The sequence below is a fragment of the Macaca nemestrina genome, chromosome 4 (genome assembly GCF_043159975.1).
Source record: "Macaca nemestrina isolate mMacNem1 chromosome 4, mMacNem.hap1, whole genome shotgun sequence".
Classification (NCBI taxonomy): domain Eukaryota; kingdom Metazoa; phylum Chordata; class Mammalia; order Primates; family Cercopithecidae; genus Macaca; species Macaca nemestrina.
The window spans coordinates 174,073,965-174,094,572 of record NC_092128.1 but is presented as its reverse complement, the minus strand read 5'-3'; the positions used below and the strand labels follow the sequence as shown (position 1 = coordinate 174,094,572).

The window sequence follows — 20,608 nt, the reverse complement described above, 5'->3', positions numbered from 1 at the left end:
ACAAAGCTTGTAGAATTATTATCTTTATTTCCTTTGCAGTAGAATGATTTGTTTCGAGGATTGAATGTGATAGAAAGAGTAGAGATAATTGTGAGAAATGATAAGGCTCCAAATCTCCCCCACCCCGACTCCCCGCCCCAAGCTTGTACCCCTTCAGGATTTCCTGTGTTTGTAAATGCTCCTTATTGATCAGCCTTGAAGCTGGGCTGCCATTTTTGTCCACTTTCCTTCTTCTCATCTCCCTTCCTTTTTTGGTTCCTCCTTCACTCTCCCCTACCCCATCCAAACTCCAAGTACAGTCCATTTTTCTTCTTTTCATCTCTGTATCTATTTAACTTTGTCTCTTATAGCCAGCACCCTAATGCAGACCCGCATAACCTTATTTCTGAAATACTGCAAGACTTTTAATCGAATTATCACTTTTCGACTCTCCTTTACATTTCTCTAAGTGCATTAATGCATAATCACATCTCCTAAACATAATCTTGTGTCTTTATATTCCCCAGCTCATTATCCTTCAAGGTTTCCTCAATGCCGGAATAAGAAAGTCCACACTCTTTCCTGTAACTTTTAAGTTCTCCCAGATCAAGCTTAGCATGCCTGCCTAACTATAAATCCTGTAATTCAAAAATGGCATGAAACTTCTGTGCTCACCGAAGTGATTATTGATGCGTAGATCTGCCTATTGTCATTTTCTTTCATTTTCATTTTCTTCTTTTCCACTGTGCAATCCATTATTTCAATGCCCTGTCTTATAGATGAGCTCTTCTCTTTTAAGGGTCTACAGGCTGTTCCTGCTTCAGGCAATGGCCTCCCTCATTAAACTCCTGTGTTCTTATTGGCTACTGCAATATTTTTCAAACTGAGGTCTGCAGAGACATACGATAGTCATGGTTCTCAAACTTTTAGCATTCCATCAAAACCACCTGGAGGGCTCGTTAAACAGCGATCGCTGAGTCTATTGCCAGAATTTTTGATGCGGTAGGTCCGTGGTGTAGGGACACATTCTCGTTACTGATAAGATTCAGGTGATTCAGATGTTGCTGGTCTGGTAACCACATTTCAATAAAAAATGTAGTCTTATGGCTTTAAGATTTTAGTATCCACTGGAATACTTGGAGAGCTGATTCAAAGCTTAGATTCCAGGGCACTCACCCTCATAGTCTGATGAGGTAGGTGTGTGCTGGGCAGGTCCTTTAGCAGTCCCAGGTGGTTCTTATCCTTGGTTCTTAGCCCTGCCCGAGAAGTCTTGTTCTGGAAGGCACAAGCACGCTCATTTCGGAGAACAGTGGTGAGCCATTAGGCTCTTATCCCCTAGCATCCTGGTCTGCTCATTTCTGTGCATTTGATTTATTGCTTCAATTAAAGGTTTAAGTTTATTAGGAAGAGTTTCTTTTGATTCTCAGTCTCTAGCATGGTTTTTCCCAAGGAGTAGATACCCAAGACAGATCTTTTGGATTTTATCCAGTTCAAAAAAGTAATTCCTATCTACTTTGATGCACTGTGAAAGTAAGGGTTGAATTGGGAGTGGGGGTAGGAGGGCTTGATTCGGCTTTGTGAAAAGGCCTCAGGCTGTTTGAATTCCCAAAACGAGCTTCCACTTTCCCTGATGTGGGCGCTATAAGGCCAAGCCTCATTTTCTCTTTTGCTGGAGGTGAGAATTGAATATCCATATGCCTGTGGTTAAGTGGCATTCTGATTGCTAGGTTAAAAGTAAGCCACTTCCCTCCATACTTTCAGGTAGTTTCTTATGACTGACAAACTTTTGAGAAGTGAAACCAAATGTGACTTTCATTTTAGCTTTAAGAATAAAAAAGATTGGGGGCACAGAAAAAATGAGGAGGATGATTTTTTACTTCTATCTGGACTGATTGCTTAATGTTTCAGCAAGGGACAATGTATGCAGAATAAAGAGGTGTGCTGAGAAGGGGCGGGCAGGGATGCTGGAGGGCTACATATATTTGCCTCGTGGCTCTGTGTGCCTGGTACTAGGGACCTTGCAGTATGAGGTCCTCTGTATCTGGTCAGTACAGTTGAGACATACAGATGTATAGACGTGCAGGTGTATAGATGTACAGTAAAGATGTATAGATGTACATACATATGGTAGAGATGTGTAGGTGTACAGATGTACAGTAGAGACATGCAGATGTACAGACTTACGATAGAGATGTGCAGATGTATAGATATACAGTAGAGATGTGCAGGTCTCTACTGCACAGAGGTACAGATATACGGTAGACATGTACAGATATATAGATGTATAGTAGAGATGTACACATGCACAGACATATAATAGAGACATACAGATGTATAGATGTACCATAGACACATACAGATGTATAGATGTACAGTAGATATATACAGATGTACAGACATTCAGTAGAGATGTACAGATGTATAGATGTACAGTAGAGCTATACAGATGTACAGATGTTTAGTAGAGATGTACAGATATATATGTATAGTAGAGATGTGTAGATGTACAGACATAACAATAGAGACATACAGATGTATAGATGTACCATAGACACGTACAGATGTATAGATGTACAGTAGAGCTATACAGATGTACAGATGTTTAGTAGAGATGTACAGATATATATGTATAATAGAGATGTGTAGATGTACAGACATAACAATAGAGACATACAGATGTATAGATGTACCATAGACATGTACAGATGTATAGATGTACAGTAGATATATACAGATGTACAGATGTTTAGTAGAGATGTAGATGTATAGATGTATAGTAGAGATGTATAGATGTACAGACATACAGTAGAGATGTACAGATGTACAGTAAAGATGGGCAGATGTATAGATGTACAGTAGAGATGTATAGATGTATAGATGTACAGTAGAGGTGTATAGATGTACAGACATACAGTAGAGACATGCAGATGTATAGATGTACAATAGAGACATAGATGTTTAGACATACAATAGAGATGTAGAGATGTATAGACATACAGTAGAGACATACGGATGTATAGACATACAGTAGGGATGTAAAGATACACAGATGTTCAATAAAGATGTACAGATGTATCTCTGTTGCTTAAGAGGAAGGCTAGGGAAAGAGATTAGAAGTGATCACCTTTGCAAGAGAATCAGAATTTTAAAATCATATATTTAATTTTAAACTGAGTGGCCAAAACTTACTTGATCACTCTTAGCATTTCCCTAGACAGTGTTTCCCAGAACACCATGTAGAAAATGTTTGTATAAATACATACACAACTGAATCTGTGTTACAGTAATACAATTGTGCCAGAATTTTCAGCAGCATATTTTACTTATTTTAAAGGAATTATGGAGGTGTGAACATTCCCTGTTATAAAAGTACTATTCTAGAACATTCTGATGTCCTGAAGAATATCAGAATGTTCTAAAGTTCAGATCCAAGTTAGTTTTAAGACATTCAATTTAATAAATATTTACTAATTTGACCCAGAAAATAGCTTTTCTCTTTCTTTCTCCAAAGAACTGGATTTTATTTTAGGTGAATTCAAAATTTTAGAGTTAGAGAAAAGCTTAGAGTACAAACTAAGGTAGACAAATGAAGTGAGTTGTCCAGTGGAAAATTTCTGATTGTTCAATGATAGGAAAAGTTGAAAAAAATAGTATACGTGCACAAGGGAATATAATGTAAGTATGGAAAAGAAGGAGAATAATTGATAAGGTGACCTGGAAAAGGGTTCTGTATGCATTGGTGAGTAAAAAACAAGCAAGTTGCAAAATAATATGTATAATATGATTTTTTTTTTTTGCCAAAAAGAAATTTTTTGCCAAAAAGAAAAAAGAACCCAAACAAACAAACAAGCAAAAACCCCCAAACCAACCAACCAACCAAAAGCTGTATGTAAAGATACACGTTTTGGTATGTTTCAGCAAGAAAAATATGAAAACATACTTCAAAATGCCGATATCGGTTATCTTGGAAGGGTGGAGTGGGATGGGGAGTGATTTCTTGGGTTTTTCCTTTAAATGTCTCTATTGTTTGCTTGGGGGCACTGACTATTTAATGGTTTTGTAGATAAATGGAAAATTCAACAGTATATTTGTTTGAAAAAGCTCTCAAAAGAGGAGGCCTGAAAGTGTTAGAAATACCTCGTTAGGAAAACAGCTCACTGTTTTTCCTTTCCTTTAAATGAGCTGTGAGTGAGCTTGCCAACTCTAAAGTAAATGGGGATTTCGGAAGGTCTTGAGCATACTTGTTTTGTCCTTAAGCACGAAGTGTTCTTCCCCGAGATGTTGTTTAAATGATCAACTGACCTGTGAAGTAGGAACTTGCAAGCAAAGGCGAACTTCACTTCTGCCTAAATTATTTCCAAAAAAAAAAAAAAAAATTGCATGAAGTTTTCAGACTATTAAGATTGGAAATGTCCAGTTAGAGGATGTTATAGTAGACCTATTTGTGCAAAAAATTTACTAAATAGCATTATCATGTTAGTCCCAGAGGAAATTCAAAGATGTGCCCTAAAACACTGTCCATGGTCTCTAGGGTTTTAGCGTGGAGATGAAGAGACAGATTTAAGTACACATCAAAAATGGAGAATATTGGCCAGGCGCAGTGGCTCTCGCTGGTAATCTCAGCACTTTGGGAGGCCGATGCAGGTGGATCACCTGAGGTCAGAAGTTTGAGACCAGCCTGAACAACATGGTGAAACCCTGTCTCTACTAAAAATACAAAAATTAGCTGGGCGTGGTGGCAGGTGCCTGTAATCCCAGCTACTCAGGAGGCTGAGGCAGGAGAATCACTTGAACCTGGGAGGCGGAGGTTGCAGTGAGCTGAGATCGTGCCATTGCACTTCAGCCTGGGTGACAGAGCAAAACTGTCTCAAAAAGGAGGATATGATGAGATGATATACAATCTGTTTGTGTAGTGCCCACTTTTAGCAGTGTAGACATCCAAAAATGGAGAAATGAGTGAAGGCTGCAGATTTTGGGCAAATGCTACAATGAAAATTTTTGTACGACTAGAAAGTAATAAAATATAAAATAAAAAATCCAAGTCTCTGCAAAAAGCTACAGTTACTCCCAGGTAAATGATCCACACACACACAAAACTAGACTAGAAAAGAATTAGAATCGCTTTTAAAATTGTTCAATGGGCAGCGTCTACCATCTGACATTCTCCTTGAAATCTTATTGATGTTAATTGGGATTATGAAGGTGGCTAGTGAGGGTGGCTGAGTTTTTTGGTATTATTTAAACATTTTCTCAGTGTCTGCTGCTTCTAGGGGCTCTGCTGCTTCTAGTGTAGATTTCCACTTTAGTAAATCTACAAGTGAGCTTGCTGCTCCAAATATTCTTTAAGGAATGGAACGATTTTCCCTGGCAATGTTTACATCTTCCGTGGAGCTCTCGGGAATGATCTCCTGAGCTCTGTGGGCTTGTCGTCTTTTCTGGGCAGTCTTCCAGCCAGGGCAGGTATGTGAAAAATCGCATGCTTGGGCCTTTGGACATTAGTGGTATCCCTGCTGAGGCTGCCTGTGTCTAAACTGCTTCCTGAGTGCTGTGATTACCTAGAACACCATTATTATTGATGACAGGGACATACTCATAGTGTCCTCTCCATTTGCAAAGTGCTTTACCATGGCATTCACTTATTATTTATTAGATGTTAATGTCTAATTATAGCACACCTTTGCCAAGCCTTAGAAAGGTTGTCTGGGTAGGCTTGGCTTCTGGGGTGGGATGCCCAGCCCCGCTCCCCCTGCTGGGTTGAAAGCATGTGGTCTCATTCTGCGTCAGTCCTTCAGTCCAGCATACCAGCCTCTTATGTGTCTGCGACCTGAGGACAGGAGACTGGGGCAAAGCAGGCAGAACTTGCCCTGATCCTGGGTTGGATTCAGCCCTTTGGTATCAGGTCACCAACTCCTGATCCTGCTGTGAGAATTGGGTACTTATGACTTTTCTCTGCAGCAAGGACCGTGTCCTTCCCTTTGACCTGACAAATGTATACAGTTGCAATCACTAGGAAATAAATTTACTTAAATCCTATGAATAGTTTGAGTGTTCTTTCATAATACAGTGGAGGTACTTACCACAGTGCATTGTGCCTTGAGTAGATAAATGTTTGTCTTTTCTAAAATGGGGGCCATTTAAAAAAATGCAGACAAAAACCACTCTTCTTGTTATAGATCTATTGGCATTAGTTTTGAGGATTTATAACCCAGCTGAGCACTTGAGTTAACAAAACATTCTTTGTCCAAAGAAATTTAGAAATGTAGTCTGAGTTTCTTTTTAATTATAAAAGAGAAGTAATTAAGAACCAGATGGCTTTAGATTTTGATAAACTCTGGGGCTGTGAGTGTCTCTCTTGGGAGTGGGTTGACTGAACCTGGGGCTTCCAGCCCAAGGCAAAAGTCAGTGTGTTGACATCACATAGCTGTGCTATTGATTATCTTTCCACATTTGGGTGTTTAGGAGCTGACCAGAAAATACTGCTGCTGTGCGTGTCTGCAGCTATCTCATTGTTGGTTGGGGATCCTTCAGTCCTAAGTCTCTTCTCTGTTCTGTGGAGTTGAAGCTGAAGGTTCCCAACACTTCTCGACATGCACTTCATTGTTGGGATAAACATGGCCACTTCCTCCTTTCACTGGGACCTAACCGTCTTGCTGTTCTCCACTGTCTTCCTAAACTACCCCAATTGCCACAGCTCAATGGAACTGCAGTGCTCACATCATATTGCTATGGAAGGCATGTGAGGAGCAGATGTTGACCTTAAGTTCCCCCTCACTGGTTTCAATTCTAGAAGCACTAGAAAAGCATGCAGAAGTGAAGTGTTATTTCTCCAGAAGATAAGACTGACCATAGAACATTTATGGTATATAGTCCCTAGACTTGTACTTCATCTAGTATTGTAATTTATTTCCTTTTTTTTGTGTAATAGTGATAGCTGTAATTTGTAGTTTCTTGAGAAAGGGGAGGCAAATCCAAAAAGGTTAGTTGAGACTCTGAAGACCATCCCTATTTTGGGAAAGCTCAAGATGGTGGCAGCAGAACCCTGGTTCCCATTAAGGAGGCCTGAGTTTCCAGCTGCTCTGCTCCCTTTTCCTTGTAGCAAGGCAATGGACATTTGAATAAGGTAAGCCATAGGTAGGTGTGTTCCTACCTTGGATTTTGACTCTGGGGCCATGGGGCAAAGAAGCAGTGGGCATTCTAGAATTCCCTGTCCAGGGTTGGCAGTGGTGCTAGTAAAATGAGGCCACAGTAAGAATCTACGTAGGATCTTCTACTAAGATTTTGGCTGTGATTCTGGCCTCCTTTTATTTTGTCTACTTCTCTGTGCGTAGTTGACTAGCCTTTGCCTGAATCTTGTCATCTACCCTACGTCCTTCTGATAAATTGCATTTTGCCTTCAAGTAACCAAAGTTGGTTTCCTTTACATGGAATCAAGAACCCTGCACAGCACTCCTGTTCTGGGGCCAGGACATTGACTACAAAGGTTAGTAGAAACTATTTTGCCCAGTACCTCTTTTTAATCATAGAAGAAAGTTTTCTTACAAATTGAGAATGAGACTTTGTGTCAGCTACTGTATATATTCCAAGTCAAGTGTCTGAAGCACTCAAAGCTTTCGCCACTGTGTTTCTATTATTCTAATGCTTTATGCTCTTAATGGCTAATCGTGCATTCCATGTAAGTGCTGATGGTAGAAACTTGCTCCAAATTCTTGTTTTGACTGGTTCTGCTAATACCTCTTTTACGTATTCCTGATGTAATTACTTGTGAATTCATGCTGTAATGAGAGAAATTCTATAAATATTCTCAGCTTTATGAGGGAAAACAATAACTTCTAGTGGAGAGTTATCCAAAGAATGTTTTTACTATTACTTAGGAAAAGGATTATTTGGTTTGTCTTACTCCCAAATGTTCTCCCAGATTCAACAGTCAAAAGTTGTCTGTGTTGCTTTCCTAGGAATTTGCTTTCTTCTTCATGGATATTTACAAGAGGGGTTATGTTTACTTGGCATTTGGGAAATGTTTTCACAATGCTCATTTCATATAGCAGATTCTCATTTCGTGAATGAATATCATCTTGGTCCATGTGACAAAATCTCTGGAATGGTCTGTAGGGGCAGATACACTGTCAGGGCAGATCTGCTATCTTTCATTTGTGTATATAGAATTCCTTATGTATGGCATAGTGATGTGTGCATGCAAATGCTTATGTAAGTTAATATGATCACATTACAATATGTTAAATACCCAGAATTATGTCAATAATTAACACACAGTTGCAATATGTAACAAGAAGCAAATTCTGAATACATAGAACATTTATTCAGCAAGTATTTACAATGGCATCTTACTAGGTGCGAGGCAGTTTGAGGACAGCTAAAGCTAGCATGCTTTCCACTCAAGGGATTATCGATTTAATTGGGGAAACTTACAGTGTCACTGGAAGTTTATACTCTAACAGCTTTTATGGGATTTTAGTCAACCCACAGATATAAGCTTCTTGTTGGCTTACATGTTCCTGGCAAAACTTTGGAAGTAGGCATTTGGAAGCAATAAAACAAACATCTTTTAAAGGTTTTAGGTTCCTAGTACAAAAGTCTCCGATATCTCTGAACTGAAATTCTAAGGCTGACTTCTAAGCTATTTTCATAGTGACCCTAAATAGGATAACGTTTTGAAATCTGAGGCCTGAAAGGGAACAAAAATAGGAAATCGGAGCATCTTGGACCTGGAATGAAGCCCAGATCATTTGGCTTCACCAGGAGCTCAGAAACTTGAGATCATTTGTATGTGAGAAACCCCTGACTTGACTGCCATGGTCTTTTTTTTTTTTTCTTTCTACTTCCCCTCCCACCCCATTTTACTCTTCTAGAATCCCAAAAGATACCTGTTCTGGGCTTCAGTGGTTTTGGGTTTAAAAATTTTTTAGGCCGGGTGCTGTGGCTCATGCCTGTAATCCCAGCACTTTGGGAGGCCGAGGTGGGTGGATCATGAGGTCAACAGTTGGAGACCAGCCTGGCCAACATGGTGAAACCCTGTCTGTACTAAAAACACAAAAATTAGCCAGGCATGGTGGCATGCGCCTGTAATCCCAGCTACACAGGAAGCTGAGGCAGGAGAATCGCTTAAACCCAGGAGGTGGAGGTTGCAGTGAGCCAAGACTGTGCCATTGCACACCAGACTGGGCAACAGAGCGAGACTCCATTTAAAAATTTTTTTTGTTTTAGTAGAAGGCAGAAATACCAGTGCTACTTGGGAGACACCCACCATTGTTCTAGGGAGTGAACTGGACCTAGACTACCTCTTCCTACTGATATCACCTCCTTTTCCATGGCCTTCCTCTGATTGTGGAGCAGTTTTCTGTAAAGGGCCACAGAGTAAATATTCTAGGCTTTGTGTGTCGTATGCACACTCAGTTGCAATTACTCTACTCTGCCATTGTAGTGTGAAAGTAGCCAGGGTGACACAAACAAATAAGCAGGGCTGGGTTCCAATAAAACTGTATTTATAGAAGCTCAATTTTGAATTTCATATAATTTTCATAGGTTATAAAATATTTTTCTTTTGATCTTTTCCAACCTTTTAAATATTATTCTTAGCTCACGAGTGGCACAAAAACAGGTGGCGGCCTGGCTTACACGAGGGTCTGTTAGTTTGTCTATCCCTCCTGTGGAGAACCATTATGGAATATTTCCCTGAGGAATCCTAGTTAGAACTGATGCCCCAAGAAAATCAATGCAAAAGAAACATAATCGGCCAGGCGTGGTGGCTCACACCTGTAATCCTAGCACTTTGGGAGGCCAAAGCGGGTGGATTACCTGAGGTCAGGAGTTCAAGAACAGCCTCGCCAACATGGTGAAACCCCATCTCTACTAAAAGTACAAAAAATTAGCTGGGTGCAGTGGTGCATGCCTATAATCCCAACTACTCTGGAGGTTGAGGCAGGAGAATCGCTTGAACCTGGGAGGCAGAGGTTGTGGTGAGCTGATATCACACCACTGCACTCCAGCCTGGGCTACAGAGTGAGACTTTGTCTAAAAAAAAAAAAAGAAAGAAAGAAACATAATCACGTCAACACTAATTAGAATCCCAGAATTTTAGGAATTACTTTTCTCACATTACTACATTTAGAGATGCTCAGGTGGTGGCCTAGAGGGACATGACTGCCTCTTGTGACCTGGTTCCTCCTGATTCATAATTGTTAGCTTCTCTGTCCCATGCTCATGCAGAGACCCAGGGCCCTGGACTACATTCCATATTTGTTTATTCATTAAAACAATTCTTTTCTTTATTTTCCTTTCTCCTCTCAGTTGGGATTCTCCTGGGGTGGTGATCTCCCAGCATTTGCGGAGAGATAGATGCCTGCTTGCCTAGTGGCCTTGAACCTCAACGAGGCTTCCCAGGGAGAATTTTGGATGAAGACCTTTATAAAGGGGTGAGGTAGCTGCTCAAACTCTTGAGTCACTGCTGTGTCATCTTTTATAGGTTGCCATCTCTAGTACAAGATGAATATGAGGGTGTGTGAATGTATGTGTACTTTATAAGAACAAAATCGGTGATACGTTTCCCTATAGCTTTATGAAGGGTGGATCAAAAGGAGTGAAGCCCATAGACTGAAAATAAAAATGAAATTCAGATTCATCATGGCCCAGCTTCTAGCCACACATCAAAGATGTTTGGTCTGCTGGCTTGGCTTAAGAACACACTTAAGTTATTGTATAATTTATTTCCCAGAGTGAAGACTGTAAGCGTTGAGGGACTCGAGACACTGTGAGTGAGAAAACCAGTTTTCTTTTGGATATTCATCTGAAGGTAAATAATTCAAAGGTAAATTTAAATGTGTGGGATAAATAGTCTACTTCTCCCGAATACTCTTTCCTATCTCACTTTTGGTTGATAATTCCAAGATAGTGCCTCAGCGACTCCCATATTCCAAAGCGCAAGACTGGGGACTCCAAAGTCCCCGGAACTTGCAAAGGAGGTGGCCAAAATCCTGTTGTGTGGCCCTTAGCTGACCTCCTACACAAGGCCATGAAAGAGGTCGGGGAGTCTGAGAGAAGAACCTGGCGTTTGGAGAGAGGATTGGTTTGGGAAAACTTGGGCTTCGAGTTTCATTTTTCACCCAAGCTCCAGACCTCTCTTGCCCACTCCTCACCCCCTAACCTAAAACTGATTCACTTTTCTCAAGGTGAGAGAGGTGGCTTTAAGGGGCTTATTTGCACAGCTGGAGCTGTGAACCCTGTGATGAATAACATATGCCTACAAAAGCAATCTTCACAGGTGAGAGGCTGGCTGGACCAGCTGTGGCAGCTGAGGACAGGGCTGGGTTTGGGCCCGGTGTTCTCCGTCTGATGGTGGGTCAGACGTTTCTGTCACCTGGGGGCCAGATGAAGGCCACATGTCAAGGCAGCAGCTTGGGGTTGTTTAGATCCTCCCAGCAGGGCTTCCAGGAGGAGCAAGAAAATATCAACAGAGTGGGGTTGGAGGTGTGCCACTAGACGCCAGGACTGAAGAAGGAATTCTAAGCTCTAAGCAAAATACATTTGTATTCATCAAGGTAACTACAGGTGAGGGACCCCCAGCTTGGAGATGTTGTCCAAAGAAGACGGAAAGCATCCTACAGCAGCGTTGTCATTAAACACCAGCAAGAACCAAAGCCAGATCACAGAGATGCCCCTCAAGTGAGTTCTTTCCTGTCTCCTTACCTCTTCTCTCCTCTTTGGCTCTGGTCCTAGAGGAGTTAGAAGCCATAGCTGGGAGGGTGAGGTATTCAGGGCAGAGGCCCTTCCTCCTCTCACTTTGAAATAAAGTCTGGAGTTTGACTGTTATACAGGATGTTATATTTAATTACTGAAATGAAACTACCCTTAGGAGTGTAAGTGAATAGAGGGCACTTAGTAACCATAGAGTGAAGGGATGTCCTATGGGGTTTCATACAAGAGTTTACCAAGAGCAAGACAAGATTTCATCCACAGGCAGAGAGAATCAGCAACACAAAATGGCCTTGACTAGCAGGGGGAGAAAATAATAAAGTTGGTTTTGATTGTTCCTTGCCAATATCACCTATTTAATATCTGGGTTACACCTATAATTTGCAACAGCAAATTACAGGTATATAAAATCTCAGTTTCCTATAGTTTTCTTGTCAGTGTTACAGGATTAGACTCCCATAGGAACAGAAACTTTAAACCAGAGTCCTCTGTAAATTTTTCACAAATATTTTTTGCTTGTTTGTTTGTTCTTTGATGATTTTAATTTTGATTTCCAAACTGAACAAATTCAGCCTAACAAAAGAAAACCACAGGCTAACTTTATTTACAGAAATAAATTCAAAAATTCAAAGGAAAATATTTGCCAAGGAAACCTAGTGATGATCAAAAGGAACAGCACATCAGGACTGAATAGTTATTTCAGAAATGAAGCATGTTTCTATACTATGAAACCTATTAGCATTTTTCAGTTTGTTAAAGAAAAAGAGAAAAATTACATGATTATCTTGCCAGGTACAGAAAAAGCAATTTATAAAAATTCAACAGATATTCCTGGTAAAAACTAGGAAGAAATAGCCTCTTAAACTTAGATAAAAGGTATCTGCCAAAAGAGCAAACATCTTATGTAACAGTGAAACACTGGGAGCATATTAATTAAAATCAAGAGCTCTATTATTACTCCTGATGGTACTGCAGATACCAGTCAATGAAATATGAAGGGAGAAATAGTGTACAAACATTGAAATGGAAGTGATAAAACCACAATCATCTCTAGTTGGTATGATTTTCTACCTAGAAAAGCAAAGGCAAACTGAAAAGCTTTTAGAACTAATATGATAATTCATTGCATTGCCCGAATGTAAGACCAAACATTGAGATCACAAATTTACTGCTATCTAAGAGTAGCTTATAAGAATAGATGTTATTCATAATAATAAAAATATCAAAATGCCTAAGAATAAGTGCAGAACCTCAGAAACACTGAAATGTCTAAGGATAAACCTCAGAGCCTAAGAAGCTTACAAGGAAAATTAGAACACTGTATTGAAAAACATAAAAGAAGTGATGAATAATACACAGTATTTCTGGATGGGAAGACAGAACTGTAAACTGGTAATTTCTTCCTAATTTATAAATTCAGTGTAATTCCAATAACTTTTTTTTTTTTTTTAGATTTTTCTTCAAGTAAACATATGCTTTGGGCCGGGCGTGGTGGCTCATGCCTGTAATCTCGGCACTTTGGGAGGCCGAGGCAGGTGGATCACGAGGTCAGGAGATCGAGACCATCCTGGCTAACACAGTGAAACCCCGTCTCTACTAAAAATACAAAAAATTAGCCGGGCGTGGTGGCAGGCACCTGTAGTCCCAGCTACTCGGGAAGCTGAGGCAGGAGAATGGCCTGAACCCGGGAGGCGGAGCTTGCAGTGAACTAAGATCGCGCCACTGCACTCCAGCCTGGGCGACAGAGTGAGACTCCGTCTCACAAAAAAAAAAAAAAAAAAAAAAAGGAAAGAAAGAAAAGAGAGAGAACTTTCCACAGCAGTGTGGTTTTGTGTGGTTTTGGCACAGAAATAGAAAACTAAATAAATGGGATAGAATTGAGAATCCACAGAATAATGTGTCTTTTGTAATTAAGCATTTATGAATGGACAGTTTCATAAATGATGCATGGACAATAAGGTTTGAAAAAATTATTCTATACCTTATGCCATATACAAAAATAAATTCCATATGGTTTAAAGACATAAAAACACCCTATAAATATAATAAGAACATGCAGGACGTTTTAATAACCTTCGAGTGGCTAAGATTTTCCTAATTAAGACACAGAATGCAGATACTATAAAGATATACAGTTTAAAATTTTAAACTTGCCCATAAGCAAAGTTAAAATATAGGTAGCATAATGAGAAAAACAATATAAATAATAAACAAAAGATTAATTTCTATAATATATAAGGCATCCCCCAGTCAATAAAACAAATTACCCAATAGAAAAATGGACAGTGATAAGGAAAAATCTATTCACAGTCCAGGTGAATGTGAGAAATCAGTAAGCTAACTTAACCAAAAAATGCAAATTAAAATAACAAAAAATGAGCATTTTTCATCCATTGAGCCAGCAAAAATAATATTTATGTTAGAGATGGTGTGAAAAAGTGAACATTTGTTACATGTTATTGATGGGAATGTAAAGTAGCAAATAATGCTTGAAGGGATTTGGCAATTTTCACCTGAATTTAAAATACTGATTTCCTTTAACCTAGGTTTTCTATCACACAGAACATTTACATATATGCACAAAGAAAAACATATAAAATTATTTATTTGTCAGATTAAATAAATTGAAAATAACTTATATGTCCATCATTAGAAATTGGTATGAATGAAACCAATAAAAAGAATCCAATAAAAAAATGAAATAAAAAGAATCAAGTAGATCTATAGGTACTGAAAGGAAAGGAACTCCAAGATGTAGCATTAAGTAAAAAAGTTACAAGTTTCAGAGTTACAGAGTAATATGTGTCATATAAATTAATGTTTGTAAGTGTAAAAAGATACCTACATCTGTATCTGTAGCTATAAATCTGTATTTATTCCCATGAATGCATAAAGAAAGTTCTAGAAGGATACTCTGATTGCCTAAGGGAGTGGTCTTATTTTAAGAGGATGGAATGGGTAATTTTGTCTCTTATATCTAATCCTTTAAAATTTGAATTCAAAAAAGAGCATGATTTTTGTATTACTGTTGTAATTTTAAATGTTGTTACTCTACTTGCCCTTGTATGCACTGGACAAGAAAAGTCCTGGGCTTTCAATAACTCCCACTCTTCCTGCAAGGGAAGTGGTGTTTTTAGCAGCCCTAATGGGTTTGCATATGCCTGGGGCTCACCTCCCTAGGGGCTCACATTCAACCGCTGGTCCTGCTAAACAGAGCTGCAAACACAGCTGGATGAATCTGAATCACAAGCTCATAGTAAAGTAGAGAATTAGAAAGTGATTTAATGATTTAGAATTTAGAACTCTTGTATAGAATACAGAGTTGTGGAGAATTAGAAATAAATGGTTTGATCCAATGTTAGAAACTATTATCGACGGAAAGACCCAATAACTACAAGAATTGTGAATAAAGCAAAAATCTTAGAAACTCAGAGTTACATAGAAATGTAGAGCCATCTCTTTGGATATTTCCATTTCACAGACAAAGAAAGGGAGCTGACTTTTGGTGATGGAAGAAAGGGATGGACTTTTGGTGACTTCCCACAGGACTCCTGAATCCTAGTGCTCACTTAACTGTAACATCCCCAGAGCTGTTGTTGTTGCATGAACTTATAAGGGAAACCATATTATTAGGAAAAGTATTTCTATTAAAATAATAAAAAAGGAAAATGCTTAAGCAAGAAAAAAACTACAGACATGAACAGAACTTTCTATTTTATTCTTCTTCAACTTGGCCTCACCAAAGTATAAGAAAAGATTTCATCGGTGATGAGGAACATTGAAGACACTAGTAGGAAGGCCATGACAATGAAAAAAATTCTAAATATGAATATTTCCATAATAAAGTGCCATAAAATAACTGTGGGAGAAGACTAAGCAGGAGATTATGGCTATTGAGAATAGAAAGAACTGATTCCACTTAGACAAAATGAGAAGAATCCCAGAGACAAATGAGAAAGTGGGTAGGGTAGGTAAACTTATTTCATAGCTAATCTTTGATTTTTCAGGTTCAAAAATTGACTTTAAAAACTATGCAATGCATTAAAAAATGAAAGAAAAGAAAGTGGTAAAGCTGGCCGTGCAGGGGATTGAAATGAAGCCCCATACATTTTCAGCTGCTGTACAAAAGTTTCATCATAAAACTGAGCATCTATGCTGTGAATGCGGAGTATTTTTGGTTACTACGAATAATCAAATCTCACAGTATATACACAGTTTAGTTTAGCACATACTTTTAATGGACTTCATCACCATACCTTTCCTAGAATGCTTCAGAAGGAACAATCCTAAGTACTTGAGTTTTATCTTGTGATTTTCCTGAATCTGAATTTTTGCTTTCAGGATCCATCTGCACCTCCCTTCATTCACTGGAAAGTGACTGTTTCTAAAGTATAGAAACATTCTAAAGTTTGCAATGCTCACACCAATCACCAATAAAATATGGGTTGGCCACTTTTCATGTAAGGGCCAGATAGTACATGTTTTAAGCTTTGTGAGCCATGAGGTCTCACAACTGCTCAGTCTGCCTCGTCGCACAAAAGCAGCCTCAGACACCACGTAAACGAGTAAGCTGGTTGGGTTCCAGTTATCTTTTGTTTAGGGAAACTTACATTTCATATAATTTTCAGATGTCATGCAATATTCTTCTTCTTTTCGTTTTTTCTTCTCAATCATTTAAAAATGTAAAAGCCATTCTTAGATAGCTGGTCGTACAAAAAGATAGTGGGCTGGATTTGGCCCACTAGCAGCGGTTTGCTAAGCCCTGACCTAAAATCTTAGAAAGAAGGCAGGGACTACAGGCGCCCGCCACCTCGCCCGGCTAGTTTTTTGTATTTTTAGTAGAGACGGGGTTTCACTGTGTTAGCCAGGATGGTCTCGATCTCCTGACCTCGTGATGCGCCCGCCTTGGCCTCCCAAAGTGCCGAGATTACAGGCTTGAGCCAGCCACTCGGTAAGGCTGAGGCAGGAGAATGGCATAAACCCGGGAGGCGGAGCTTGCAGTGAGCGGAGATCCGGCCACTGCACTCCAGCCTGGGAAAAAATGAGCGTGTGTTTATCATGAAACTGCTTTAATATTTTTTTCTTTGAAGGATCAGGAGAGAGATTGTTTGCATTGCTATAATGATAGCAGTAATAATGGTCAATATTGTATTTCTATAGCACTTTCTTTGTGCCTGCTACTTTTCAAAGTACCTTTACCTTGAGTGACTCCCTTAATTCTCACAGTAAACCAATGAGATAAGAACCATTATTACCATGCCCATTTTGCAGATAAGGAAACTGAAGCACAGAAACTTTAAATAATGTGCCCCAAATTCTTAGTGTTAGTAAAAATAGTAAGGCTGAGATGAGAACTCAGGCAGTCTAGTTCCAGCGTGTGCACACTCAACTTCAATGCTAGTTTCCAACTTAATTTAGTTACACACCCTATGAAGCCCACTGTGTGTCTTTCTGTTTGAATATTCTTTACAAGGTCTAGATAATTTAGTAGGCTGTTTTCGTTGAGAAATCTGTCCATGAAACAGTATTGGAAGTGAGAGGGTTGGGAAAATGCTAAGTAACTTTTTTTTTAAGTCAATACATATTTTAAAAAAATTCTTGAATAACATAATTTTAGCAGGCAGATTGAAAATCACAGGAAGTCTTCTAAAACATTTCAAAAATGAAAATTAAAGAAGTTTTATTTGCTTGATTAATTGACACTGGAGTTAGGAAAGACTTTAGGACTTTGTGTGTGTATTATTTGAGTTAAAAATAAAAAATGCTATTGAAGTGGGGTTCATTGGGGGATGGTGTCACGATGTTGTCCTTGGAGAACCCAGCAGGCCCCCAAGCATCAGAGTGTTTCACTTTCTCTTTTTTTTTTTTTTTTTTTTTGAGACGGAGTCTCGCTCTGTCGCCCAGGCTGGAGTGCAGGGGCGCGATCTCGGCTCACTGCAAGCTCCGCCTCCCGGGTTCCCGCCATTCTCCCGCCCCAGCCTCCCTGGGACTACAGGTGCCGCCACCACGCCCGGCTAATTTTTTGTATTTTTAGTAGAGACGGGGTTTCACCGTGTTAGCCAGGATGGTCTCGATCTCCTGACCTCGTGATCCGCCTGCCTCGTCCTCCCGAAGTGCTGGGATTACAGGCGTGAGCCGCCGCGCCCGGGCATGTTTCACTTTCAATTTAACTTGGAAGTCACTAAGTAATCAAACAAAGACTACAGCCAATAAGGAGAAAATTGGTTATCAAAGCTTTCAAGTCTATGAAGAATTTCTCAGATAAATCACCAGTTGTTTTAAGTTTTTGAAACAAGCTGTGTCTTATGTGTATGAGTATGTACTTGTTGGTGGGGGGTAACTCATTCATTTATGTGAGGAAGACAAGATATACTCTCTAAAACTGGTTGGTTCTACTGAATTCTTCTGTACCTCTTTTGAGTTGATTAATATTTGGCAAACATTCATTCCTTCTCCAGCATCTAATTACTTCACTAAAAATGATGATAATGTTACCAAACTCACAGGCTGGTTGGAAAGATTAAATGAGATAATGTATGTGCATTGGAAATTGTGAAAGGATAATACATATATTAATCTCTTTTAATAAAGCCAGTGGAAAAGACAAATCTAGCTGTACCTCTCTGTTTAAATGTAAAAAGATCTCTATTACTGTCTGCATCAGCAAATTCAGATAAGACGTTCACTATTTATATTTTCAGCAAGAGCTGGAAAGCAACTAACAGCGTAACTGCTATCAAAGATGGTTTCAGAGATCTGTGAAAATGGATATATTCGTTTTAATTTACACTGAGGCATGCAGTGTCAGCATCACCTCAGAAATGTCTTAGGGGATAGATTTTATTAAAATATTTGTTTTACATTCTTTCTAATGAGAAGCATTTTCCCAGCTTTGATCTAAACTTCTATTTTTTAAGATAAAAACTCATCTGTTCAAGTGAAAAATGTGCGTGGTGATATCTCTAGGAGGAGAGGCATGCTATTTGATAAAAACCTCAACACTTTTGGTAGTTCTTAGCCAGGTTTAACATTAAAAAATAAACTGAAATTTTATCCTTCAGCTTTGTGTCCTTTAAAACTGCCAATATTATTATTTTCAAGGTTAACCTTTATTTTTAGTAGGCTACTCTGTTATTCTCTAAAATTAAATTATTGGCTTTCTTTAAAATTACTTTATTTTTAATGGGATAAATTGTCCTTATTTGCAGTTTCAAGATGGATGGAGTAGGCTAGGCGCAGTGGCTCACGCCTGTAATCTTAGCACTTTGGGAGGCCGAGGCAGGTGGATTGCCTGAGCTCAAGAGTTGGAGACCAGCCTGGATAACACGTTGAAACCCTGTCTCTACTAAAATACAAAAAATTGGCCAGGCATGGTGGCGTGAGCCTGTAATCCCAGCTACTCTGAAGGCTGAGACAGGAGAATCAGTTGAACCTGGGAGGTGGAGGTTGCAGTGAGCTAGGATCGCATCGTTGCACTCCAGCCTGGGTGACAGAGTGAGACTCCATCTCAAAAAAAAAAAAAAAAAAAAAAGACAAATGGGGTAGACATGTGTCTTGATCTGTTTTCTATTATTATTACTGAATACCTGAGACTGGATAATTTATAAAGAAATAATTTTAGCTCTTGGCTTTCAGCTCGGAGGAGGTGAAGGTGCAACTTTCTTCGGTAGTCCCGAATCCGGGTTCATCCAATACCAGCCGCCTCCACCATGCCGCCGAAGTTCGACCCCAACAAGATCAAAGTCGTATACCTGAGGTGCACCGGAGGTGAGGTCGGTGCCACTTCTGCGCTGGCCCCCAAGATCGGCCCCCTGGGTCTGTCTCCAAAAAAGGTTGGTGATGACATTGCCAAGGCAACGGGTTACGGGAAGGGCCTGAGGATTACAATGAAACTGACCATTCAGAACAGACAGGCCCAGATTGAGGTGGTGCCTTCTGCCTCTGCCCTGATCATCAAAGCCCTCAAGAAACCACCAAGAGACAGAAAGAAACAGAAAAACATTAAACACAGTGGGAATATCACTTTTGATGAGATCGTCAACATTGCTCAACAGATGCGGCACTGATCCTTAGTCAGAGAACTCTCTGGAACCATTAAAGAGATCCTGGGGACTGCCCAGTCTGTGGGCTGTAATGTTGATGGCCGCCATCCTCATGACATCATAGATGACATCAACAGTGGTGCTGTGGAATGCCCAGCCAGTTAAGCACAAAGGGAAATATTTCAATAAAGCATCATATGACAAAAAAAAAAAAAAAATTATTTCGCACAGTTCTGGAGGCTGGGAAGTCCAAAGTCTAGGGTCCACATCTGGTGAGGACTTTCTTGCTGTTGGGGACTCTCTGCAGAATCCTGAGGTGGTGCCGGGAATTGACGGCAAGGAGGCGCGTGAGTGATGGCCAAACTGGTTTTTATAACAGACCCACTTTTATGATAGCAAACCTCCCTTGATAATAATCCGTTAATCAATTAATCCATTAATCCATAAGTGTATTCATCCATTCATGAAGGCAAAGCCCTCATGACCCCGTCCCCTTTTAAAGGGCCCATCTGTTAAGTCTGTTACATTGAGGATTAAGTTTCAGCTTGAGTGTTGGAGGGGACAAACATTCAAACCACAGCAGCATTAAGTTTTGGTCTGTGTGTTATTTGGAAGTAAAGCTCTTTGGGGGCAAGGTCACGCTGAGTGATTTCTGTTAGATGTAAACACACACACAGCAAAAGAGAAATGCCATCGAGGAGTGTCTTTGCTGCAAACCCTCAAATGGGGTTGTTCTTGCTTGCTTTGGAGACAAAATATGAACATTTATCAGTTATTCCAAAGATGACCAAACAGTCACTGCAAATGGATGTGGAAGAATCACATAGAATTTCATGTATAACTTTTGAGAACAAATTAAGTGGTCCTTGGAGTAACCTGGT

At 39.6% G+C, this 20,608-nt stretch overlaps 1 pseudogene; it reads left to right on the top strand.

Annotated features, from left to right (window-relative positions):
- LOC105472742 (large ribosomal subunit protein uL11-like) overlaps nucleotides 1-19,920 on the top strand; it is a 128,238-nt pseudogene extending 108,318 nt beyond the window's left edge.
- Nucleotides 19,921-20,608: the final 688 nt, after the last annotated feature.